The sequence below is a fragment of the Arachis hypogaea genome, chromosome 2 (genome assembly GCF_003086295.3).
Source record: "Arachis hypogaea cultivar Tifrunner chromosome 2, arahy.Tifrunner.gnm2.J5K5, whole genome shotgun sequence".
Classification (NCBI taxonomy): domain Eukaryota; kingdom Viridiplantae; phylum Streptophyta; class Magnoliopsida; order Fabales; family Fabaceae; genus Arachis; species Arachis hypogaea.
The window spans coordinates 31951000-31963210 of NC_092037.1; positions in this window are offsets into that span (position 1 = coordinate 31951000).

Consider the following 12211-nt stretch of genomic DNA (forward strand, 5'->3'; position numbering starts at 1 on the left):
ATCGTGACCATGAATAGTTTCGGCATCTCACCATCCTTTGAAGCTTAGGAATGTTAATGTCATTCGGAATTAGAATCCGGATAATATTATGAATTCTCTTGCTTTTTAACTTCAGATTAATCCTTAAACACAATATTTTCTTCTCTTTTCTTTGGTGCTTTGCACCTTGAGCCTAGCCGTGACTCTAAATGTTTTGTCTCAAGCTTTGATTGATGGTTTGCAGAATCCCACACTTCCGCATAACTGAACCAGCAAGTGCACTGCATCGTCCAAGTAATACCTGAGCGAGTCAAGGTCGATCCCACAAGGATTGTGATTTGAAGCAAGCTTTGGTTATCTTGTAGATCTTAGTCAGGCGGATAGAAGAGTTGTTGGATTTGATTAAAAGCATAAAAGGAAAAAAGAGATCTTAACTAGGTTGATATGTTTATAATGATTTCTTCTATGGCAGGCTATTTGTGATTGACACCGGTTGAGAGGTCGCCAATGCTCCTCCAGATCTGAACCCTAGGGTTAGTGTGGATCCATTCTGATTGAAGGTGAGGCTCCTACAGTCCATTCTCCTTAATGATCCTACTCAAAATGCCACAAACAAGGTTGAATCTTCCGGATTAGAGAATACTGTGCCTTTGAGTTCCAGCCCCTACCACAAAGGCTCTAATCTCCCCATACCTCGGCTGAACTAGTGTCTCGAGAAGTCCCCAATGAAGTCGTCGATTGGCCGTCTAAGAGATGTATAATCAAGCTGGTGGTTTAATGCTTTCCAGTTACGTAGTCACACGAACCCAATAAGAACATGGATGGTTGTCAGGCACGCGGTCTTAGAATGAAGAACGAAGATACATCTTAGAATAGAGAATTAAACACGAATTGAAATAGAACAGTAACACTTTTATTAATCCATAAAACTCAGTAGGGCTCCTCCCTTCAACCTAGGAGGTTTAGAAACTCATACTGATAGAAAATACAATGATAAAACATGTAAAGTGTGCATCCTCTCCTTTGATAAGAGGTGTAAAAGTCTTTAAATACTAGACTAATGACTAAGGATTACATTAAGAGGGGTAAAACAGTCTTTTAGTGCTAAAATCTACTTCTGGGACCCACTTGGTGAGTGTTTGTGCTGAGCTTGATTGAGATCCACGTGCTAGGAGGCCTCTAGGGCGTTGAACGCTGGCTAGGGGTCCTTTATGGGCGTTGGACGCTGGTCTCTTCTCCTTCGGCCGCTGGATGCCAGTTTTAGGCCTTCAATTCTGATGAAAAGTATGGACTATTATACATTGCTGGAAAGCTCTGGATGTTAGCTTTCCATAGCCATTGAGAACGCTCCATTTGAATATATGTAGCTTCAGAAAAGCTCTTTCGAGTGCAAGGAGGTCAGATCTAGACAGCATCTGCAGTGCTTTCTCTACCTTTGAATCAGACTTTTGCTCCAGCTCCTCAATTTCAGCTAGAAAATACCTGAAATTGCATAAAAACACCCAAACTCAAAGTAAAAGCCAAAAATGTGAATTTTACACTAAAATTTATGAAAACATAATAGAAATTAAACAAAACATGCTAAAAACTATATGAAAATGATGCCAAAATGTATAAAATATCCACTCATTACTTGACACAGAAGCACCACAAGTACTTAACTCGGGAACTCTTTAAGTTCAGATATTTTCTATTGAACTTTTCCAATCAGTGGTGCATAAAGCCTTTGACATACTCTTTATTGCACTTGGCTTTGACTCTAAGTATTGTCTCAAGAATTTCTTAATACAATCACACCACAAGCATGCTAGGAAAATAACTCTTTGAGCCTTTGATCATTCTTAACCTTCCTAGCCATTAATGCTCAGAGCCTTGGGCCTTGCCTTTTATTTTGTTTTTCTCTTTTTTTTCTTTTTACTGTTTCTTTTTGCTTCAAGGATTAAATTCTTGTTTAATTTAGAGAATTCATAATAGTTCTTTAAATTCCTATTCCTCATGCATCAACATCCTTTAATCTAAATTCAAATATATACTGTTCATATCATGCATTCAAAGTCACAGATAAACACTACCAGATCTAAGTAAATAAGACTACTCTTAAATATAAACTCAAATTCTCATGCATTACATCACTTCTTTTCTTTTTCTTTTTAGATTCAAGCTTAGTGAGCGGTACATTAGACATCTTTTCAAATTAAAAATAAATGAATTAAACTAAAACCTAGGAGACTGAAAATACTAAAGATCATGCAACAGATAGAGATAAGCAACAGAAAACAGGAGATAATGAAATACGAGTGGAATGAGAAATAGAATGAAAGGAACTCAACCACCTCAGTTATCCTAGTGACCATTGTAACATCCTACCATACAGAGTCTTATGCTTAAGTCATAATTCAGAGATGGCAAGGTATTACGACCTCTAGAAAAATAAATTTTAGTACGTATAGTAATGTGAATAATGATTATAACTAGGAGCCTTTGAAGAAAAAGGGGTAAAACAAAATTGTAACTCGAAAGTGCAACGCTCCGATCGAAAACGTAACGGATAAGGATAAGACAACGCGAGATTATATATATAAAAAGAGTGCCAAAAACAAGAATATCAAAACTCAAAATTCGGTTGCGAAGATAACCGGTCCGAGCATTGCAATATATACATGTAAATAAAATAAGAAACCCCAAAGGAAACCCAAAGGGACATAAATACAAAAAATCTATTCTCCAAAACCTCCTCTGAGAGGAGTCATCACATTTTGTATTATTTAATGGAGATAAAAGTATCTAAGCAAAACATATAAAACCAAAACAGAGTTCTGAGTACAAAGGATCTTCGCTAATCCAGAAGTCTCCAGCATGCTTCAGCGACAAGCCTCTCGTCCTGCATCTGAAAACCACAAAATCTGCATGGGTGAGAACCGGAGGTTCTCAGTATAGTAATAGTACCCACATATCTAACATGTAATGTCTTGGAAAAGCCAAAGGCAATCTTAGAACTTCTACTAGATAAATTCAAAGCTTATAAACAGACTAAACCATAAATGGCAACTGACTAAAGATTCTTCAGTCTAATTAATACTTTCCTTTTCAAATCCTTCAGACCTCCCAACTACCAGCAGGAGTATAATATAGCAAACACAGTTATATCAGATAAGAGATATACAAATAGAAAACAGATACGACATTTAGACAATTAGCAAGTAGTTATGCAGTCAAATAGGCAATCTCAAACAATTCACATAATATGCATATGATGTATACCTGTCCCTATGGCTGATGATATCATCTATCGGTTATATAGCTAACCCGACAAGTCCTGGTAGCTAACCATTGGACTGTCCCTCTGTCGTGCATCCCCAACTCGAGTTATACTCAATATAATCATAATCATAATTATAATCCATATCCAACATCCTCACTGGTGTATATTCACGGGGGCGAGCTCATCCGGAACTTTCATAGTGTCCGGCCACACTTACGACATAGGGTCAGCAAAGTATCGAGTCTCTACCTGGAGCACATGGTGTCTACCACCGCTTTCACCCAGGAAAACTCGTATCTCAGATAGTGGAAGTGCAACATTCACATTTCATTCAATACGCATATACATGCAATCATATTTGGCCATAAATCAACAATGGTTCCGCCGTAATCCGACAATAACTCAGCCATCTGGCTCATAGTTCAATCCAGAACCAGCCAATTTATCAACATATACAGCCCTTCGGCTCATGGCATATAACACACTTCCACCGCCATCCTCCGCATCTCATATAATCATCTTTGGTCATCATTGATCATAAATTTTTCCCTTGCTTCATTCACAAGTTACCACATCCCCTAGTTCCTTTCTCATTTCTAGGCATATCATAATGATTTAAGATATAAGGGGTGAGATCAGAGGCTTAGAAGTATGAGATTTGGCTTTTAAAGCTCAAAAATCAACTTTGGGATGAAAACAGGGTCACACGTACACGTCGTCCACGTGCATGCGTGGATGGCCAAAAAGTTTATCGATGCATATGCGTCGCCCACGCACACACGTGGATGGAGAAACAGCCAAGCGACGCTTACGCGTCAGCCACGCGTACGCGTGGGTGCGTTTGTGCACCACGCATAAAACTGGCACAATTCTCGCACAACTCTCGCGAAATTGGCTGGGCACTTGGTGCAGCGCATCAACGCGCACGCGTGGATAGTGATTATCGATAAATGACGCGTACGCGTCATTCACGCCTACGCGTGGGAGGCATTTTGCTAAAAAATTTTCTAAGTTAAAAGTTGCAGAATTCACAAATTCAACCCCGAATCTTTCGATGACTTCTTCATTTCAAATCATTTTTTGCCTGTTCTTCAAACGGCATGAACATCCTGGATCCAATTTCATTTCTAAATAAGTTCGGCACAAAACGGGGATCCAGAGTCCAAGTTTTGCCCCATCAAAGTATGCCCAAAAACCATATCTTCAAACAAAACCACAAAGTGCCATTTTCAAAACAAACAAATTTCATCCCTTTTCAAAATCAACCAAAATATACCAATTTCAACCCTTTTTGAAATCAATCAAAATATACCAAAAATCAACATCAAGCCTCCTCAACTCACACATTAACACTTTACCAAAATTCATAAAACTACCATCCAACTATTTTACCCTTCTCAATCAAATGGTTAAATTACAAACACATTAACATGTCATACATCATTCTTCATCCCAATTTCCAACAATACCATTCCCAATCAACCATCATTATACATAATCAATATCATACTTACCATCAACATGGTTTCACCCACAAATCAACCTCAATCATTCATCAAGCATACATCACAACAAGCATTTTTCTCATATATCACACCATCAAGGCATCAATTTTCATAATCACATATATGACCACATCATATATCTCAACCATCCAACAACATCAATAATTCAATGCCTATCTTAGAGCCTCTAGCCTAAGTTTTCACACCACATTCGAAACTGAGACTATATCTTAGCCGATTTCCCCCGCTCAACCGGAGCACTTCCAAATCACTTTTCCACAAGCTCTCAAGGTTTCAACACCACCAAGAACAGATTTTTCCATACCAAGCCCTTTTCCAAGCTTTCCGAAAATCTCAATCAAGCTTCAATATTCACATACACACTACCTAAACCACAATCATCATACCCAAACACAACATCTCAATACCCAGACATCATAAACCAACAAGTAGACTAGGATTGAGAATTTTACCATACCCAAGGTTCAAGGAGATAAGATTAATCTTCTCCTTCAAGAGAGTTGGGTCCTATAACATCAAAGAGCCCAAAATCTCAACACTTTCACTCATGAAATTCGAAATTTAGGGATGAAGAACTAAAATAATTTCGTGTCTTACCTCAAGAATAAAGTAGTGAGTTTTGTAGAGCTCTTCGCGGTGAACGCGTGACCGCAAACGGTGCGACAATCGGAGCTCTAGAACAAAAGTTATGGTGGTTTGAAGATCAAATGAGAGAAAAAAACTTGAGAGAGAGTTCTTCCCCTACTCCTACTCCATTTCAGCATAAATTAGTGTGTTGTGAGCAGAGAGAGTGCTGAAAATTAGGGTTTTGGTTTAGTTATGTTAGACCAAGGGCCAAATATGGGTCCGGTTGGCTTGGTTTGGCCTGTTCGGTCCAATCTTGGTCCGATTTCTATAAAATTGGTATCGAAATTCTCGTCTCTATCTACTCTATCATATTAAGCCATAAAAATCACATTTTTGGCTTTCTAGAATAAATTCTCATTTACGGGTTAATTAGCCATTAATTAACCAGATTTTACAACCATCTTATTCCTCAGGATGTTCTCCTCTGTGAAGACGATTTACTTCCCTTTGGTTCCATTGATGATAAGATAAACAAAGAGCGCACTCTACAACACTGAACCTAACAGTTTGCTTGTTCCTAAGCAAAGAAAAACTGAAAATGGGGAGGGACATAAAAAAATGCATGGATGAATAAAAACAAAAAGAAAAAAAATTGCAGAAGAAGAAGGGAATGATACGAGGGTACAAAATATTAAAATTAATTTTCTTTTATTTTGTTGGCCAAACTTGGGGATGGCCAAGTTTGGAACCACCCCTCCCGAGAGTAACTCATCCAAATGTGTATGTGAAGTAACACCTGAACTTTTAGCACGATTATGAGGTGCTAAAAGTTAGGGAGATCACAATTATTTTTGAAAAGAATATTTGTCACCAACACAAATATTATTTTTGAATATGAAAATATAATTTAATAATCTGAGGTTAAAAATAGTAATTATATAAGTTTTGGGGGTATTTTGAGTAAAAAATAAAAGTTCCGGAGTAAACTGGATATTTTATAAAAGTTTAGGGTTATTTTTATAAATATAAAAATAACTGAAGGTTCCAAATATAATTTTATAAAATATTAAAGTTAAAAATAGAATATTAAAAAGTTCGTGATTTAAAAAGTAATTAATAAAAGTTAAAAATAAGATTTTATAAACTAAGTTTTAAGAATATATATATATATATATATATATATATATATTTACCATTTAAATTATCTTATTTATATTATTGTTATCATTTTATTAAGAATATTTAAGTTAGATAAGAGCAAATAGAAGACATCAACTCAACATTTATTCACTGTACCCACTAACATGCACCATTCACATAATTCAACTTATCCGACGGTCAACTAGCCTAAGTTTTCACGAAATATTATAAATTATCTACGAGAAACCAAAATCATACCTTGATTGATTCCTCCCTAAGTCAACAACACCACAAAACCCTCTTCTTCACACAAGCTTCCAAAATTTCCAAGCTTTAATTCAGCTAGACCAGCCATAATTGCTCCAAATCAAGAATTCAAGATCTTCCATTTAACTTCAATTTCACATGCACACAATCTAATTTCACACAATTTCACAATAATCAAAACAAGGTTCATTAATTCACTTATTCACAAGTGTTAGTGGTTCTTCATCTTATCCACGGTGTTTCGGACAAAATCTAGTGATTACTCACTGCTAGAGTTCACTTAAATCATTAAATTTTACATAATTCCTCAATATCAAAACCAAAAACGTGAAAAAAAAGGAATAGAGAACTGGGCATAAAAACTAAAGACCATTACCACTTTGTTGGGTTAGAATTAAAAAGCTCAATGAGATAAATGCGTGGCAACAAATGACTTACCCATCGGAGTTCCGGATTAAAAGTTATGGTTAATAGAAGATTGAAGAACAAACTGGAAGTTATGGTTCTCACCAAGCTTCTCTTCTCAGTGTGAATGAACTTTGAAATGGGTGAGAAAGGTTAATGCAAAGGTTTTATATGTTGAGCTTGGACCCAATATGGGCCTGATTTAATTGGTTTAGTTCGTTGGCCCAATTTTGGGCCAAAATTTTAAAAACTAGTGTCAAAATTCGTATCTGAATTATTTTTACCTCTTCAAAGTATACAATTAAATTTCCTAATTTCTTTAGATAATAATTAATTTATTGATTAATTTTTACGGTTTTACATGATCAATCTCAATATCTCAAGTTAAGTGCTTCAAAATTTCAAAGGTATACTCATGAAATCATGCTAAACATATCAATTAGATATCTTAAATAGCACAGGCACAAACTCAGAGTATGCATTGAAGCATAAACAGTCCATCCCTCAGGCTCACGAGGATGAACTGCTCTGATACCATAATGTAACATGCTAACATTCAAATTCTTATACTCAAGTCATAAGTCAATAATAATAAGGTGGTACAACTCAAGGTGGAGTTGTAATACATATATAACGTTCGGAAAAGGAATTAAACGAAAAGTTTGAAAATGAACTAAAGAAAATCGCGAGCGAAAACACACAGTATCGAAATATATAATGCGTTTAGAAAACTGGTATGAAATAAAAACTTAAAAGAGGAATAGAGTAAAGACAAAATACGTATATATAAACATATGTATGATAGCCACTAGTCACAACTTGCGAAGTTTAAGTCGGCTAGGGTTACAACAACAAAACAGTTGATAACAATCCTATCTCTCCTCAAAATATATTAAAGCCTCTGTAGGCAAAGTTTTAAAAGAAAATATATACATATAAATCACTAAAGTTTTCCAAAATAAGGGAAAAAATTTAAGCAAAATATGAAATAGAATTCAAACTAAACTTCGTCGTCATCTAGACGAACTCTAACTCACTGCAGAGCACCAGGACCTGAATCTGAAAAAGAATGAATATATACTGAATGAGAACCCCCGACTCATGGCCTATTTTTAGCCCTATCCTACCCTATCCATTGCCAACCATACCAAAGAGAATTTTGAGATGAACATGTGGTCACAAACGACTCGTCAATCGGAGTTCCAGATTAAAAATTTTGGACGATTGAAGTTTGTGGAGTTAGGGTTTCTCACTCTCTTCTCTCCTAACCGAGTTCTCTCTCTTTCTTTTGTGAAAATTAGCTGAATGGCTCATGGGTGAGGGGATATTATTGTGTGGTTTGTGGGCCTTGGCCCAAGTGTGGCCGAGGTCCATTCTTGGTGCATTTGATCCAACTTTGACCAAAACTTTTAAAATTAGTGTTCTAATTTGTATCCTAAATAATTTTACTTTTCAAATTATAGATTTTAATTTATTAATTTTATTCACTCATAAATTAATTTTCTCACTCACAGTGTCAGATAGATTTTAGTTGGTACAACCGATTAGATTACTAGTACGCGTTCTTACACATTTTTTCAAAATAAATTACATTTTCCGCTCAAAAAAATTCTCCAAATCTAAATGTCACCGTTAAATTTTCAAATTATAAAATTCTAAATATTCTAACTCCTTTGACCCATATTTAATTCATTACTTATTTAATTACCGGTTAGCTGGATTTTATAATAGAGGTATATATAATATTTTAAGTATAAGGATAGGAGCAAGTAATGCATTCTTTTAAGTGAAATTCTCTTCATCTTCTATTTCTGAACTTTCTCTTTCATTGTTTCATACATCGAGGTCTCACAAATCATGCAAGCAATAAGATTTTTATCTTTTTTGTAGTACAACATACCACTATTTTGACATTAATCAAATTTCTTTGATTTTAATTCTAGTTTAGAAGTTATCTTTTTGATCTCATAATAATTTTTAAGAATGTCATCTGTTTCAGGAAGCAGTTTGTTTATTAGTGCAACGATTGGTTGAAAAAAAATCTTAGGTTTGGTTAGCCTCAGCCTTAATATTCAGCATCGTAATAGTGCAAGATAGTCTAAAGTTAACACAACCTTCTTACAATGATTTTACGACAGCTTCTAAGAGATCATAAAACCTAGCTGCTTTTAAATTAGGCTACTCTTCGACATTTTTCAAATTAATAACTCCGATTGAAGGAAAAATAACCCCATTATATATATATCTTGATTAATCTCCCAATCAGCCTCTTCCATGTTAACATCACTTATATTAGTTCTCCTCAACAAGTCTTCATCCTCTATTGGCTAACAACGTGAAAGGATTAAGGATTAATCTCACCTGGCATCTTTTCTAATTTTTTCATGTTTAATTCACACCTGATATCCAAGTTTGAACCCATGCTAGTACAAATAATTAGTTATATCGGCTAAAAGGTTCAGTGTTGAATATATGTACGATAAAAGCATCCACACCATAAAAATAATTAAGTTTTAATTCTCCCTCGTTTATCATACAACATATCATACTAAACTTAAATCAAATATCAAGACCTAAAGAAAATAAAAAGATTTTAAAAAGTTAAATTCATTAAAATTAAAAGTTGCCTAATTTAATTAAAATAACTTAAACAAAACAATTAAAGAAAAAGCAAAACCCTAATTGAGAGAGAAGAGTTCGCATTTTGAGATTTAGGGTAGGGATTACGAAAGAATTTTTTGTTGAAAAATTCTAACAGTAGCAAACTGGTCATAAACAAAATGCATCGTTTGGTTTAGCATTGAAAATTATCCGATGGTAGCTTTTTACCAAAAAAAAATATTGTTATCGCGACATTACCTTCAGATTTTTCCATGAAAATTCTGACGATAAAACTCACGCCATTTTGACAAAAACTTTACTCCATAATTTGTGTCAGTTTTAGTAACGAGATTTCAGATTTGACGTTAAATAGTGTACCATTTTTAATTTTGATGTTACCATAAAAAATTCCCAAGGGCACTGTGTGCGCACGTGTGTGTGATGTATCAACCATTTTTTTAGCGGCAGAATAATTTTTCCCATTTTATGAAATTTGAGTTATACCTAAACATGAAGTCTTCGTCATAAGTCGATGATTTTAAACATCTCTTGAGCTCATCTTGTTAATCATCTAATATATGAGAGTATGGGATTTCACACCAGTGCTAAAGAGGCATAATTATATTGCAAACTAATTTGATATTTTTTAATTGATATGCATATCTGTGCTTATTTATTGGTTCTAATCTGATCACATAAAAATCATATTTAAATTTTGTTTCATAATGTTCTTCCATATTGCTTATAACAATCTATCTAAAAACATTAGTTGTGTAGTAAAAATTATTAAAATATTTTAAACTTATTTAACTTCTACAATTTCATACATATAAGTATAACATCCATATATATTCACAAATTACATCTAATATTTCTCACTTCCATGTTACATATTATTTGCAAAGCTTATAGCAATATTATTATTTTAATATCCATAATTTCATGCACAAGTATATGCATGCACTTATTTATTGATTCTAATATGATCACATAAAAAATTTTCAATTTATCTAATAATTTTCTTCTATATTTGATTTTTTATTTTTTATCTGTAACATTCTATGTATACAATATGTTGTATAATAAAAGTAGGTAAAATATCTTTAATGTAACATATATAATTACATATTTATTATATCTAATATAATCCAATTTCAAAATTCATATTATTAACAAATAATTTGAGATTGATTGAATTTGAGATGTTTGGACTTTTGATAAAATGTGCTTATTTGAGAACTTTTTTAGGGTTAATGTTACGAAGATTTGAAATTTTTACTCCGGTAAAAATTGCATAGTTATGGATGTAATAATAAGGAGTATAGAAGAAGAGTTTTTTTAGGATTTGATTTCACACAAAATTTGGGATTGATTTTGGTGTATTCTTCTAGTTTCTAAATAAAGAAAGTTTTGAATTTTATTATCGTCTTAACATTTTCAAAAAATGACTTATATATTTGAATGTTTACCTATTTAAATATTAGAAGAATAATTAGAAGTATAAATTAGGAGTTCCAATCATCATTCTTAAACGAAAGAAAACGATTATGAAAGGAATTTAACTATATCAATTTTGTCTAGAATGTGATAACTTTCTTGTAAACTAGATTTAAATTCGTGCAATGCTTGAAAAACTAATATTATAAATTTTTTGTAGATAACCTTTTAGATAATTAAAAATAATGGATGAGTTTTTATTTTAGCAATCTATATTTTATATATTAAAATATTTCCTTTAGCAAATATTTAAATTTGTAAATTGTTTTTTTCTACACAATCACATAAAGAGGTAATCCCTATTGTTTATATAATTATAGTTAAAAATGAATAAACAAAGTTTGTCATATATAATATTTTTAGCTATTTTTTGTATGGCTATATTTGATTATTTTGTACATGTATCACTAAATAAACTTAAAAAGCAAATACAAATATTGTCATTTTTGCTGAATGATGCTCTATGGTGTAATTTTGATGTTGTCGTGCCAAAGTTGAAAGTAGTTAGGGAAGTTTCTGGTAATTCGTGTAAGAAATTATGAGTTTGATAAAATAATTGTAGTAATTAACAGTGTTGTTAATTATATATATAAGTAGATCATAACAATACGTAATTTGAATATTTATAATTAAAAATTATTATTATTATTTCAATTTTGATATAGAAGCTAATTGTATTTAGTCATTATTTTATAATTAAAATATTTAATGATAATGATTAAGGGATAAAGTTTTTTTGGTAAAGAAAGAAAATGCAAAATATGTGAGTATGCCACATATTTAAAATGGATGACATGGCTCAAGAGTTTTTTAATAATTGTCACCTATTTAAAATAGTTAACATAACACAATGGGAAGTAATTATAGGATGAGGAGTGTTAGGAGACTAGCACTTTTGTTAAATTTTGGTCAGCACTTAATTATCAGAAAGAAATTAAATAATTTTATATCATTAGATATAATCTCA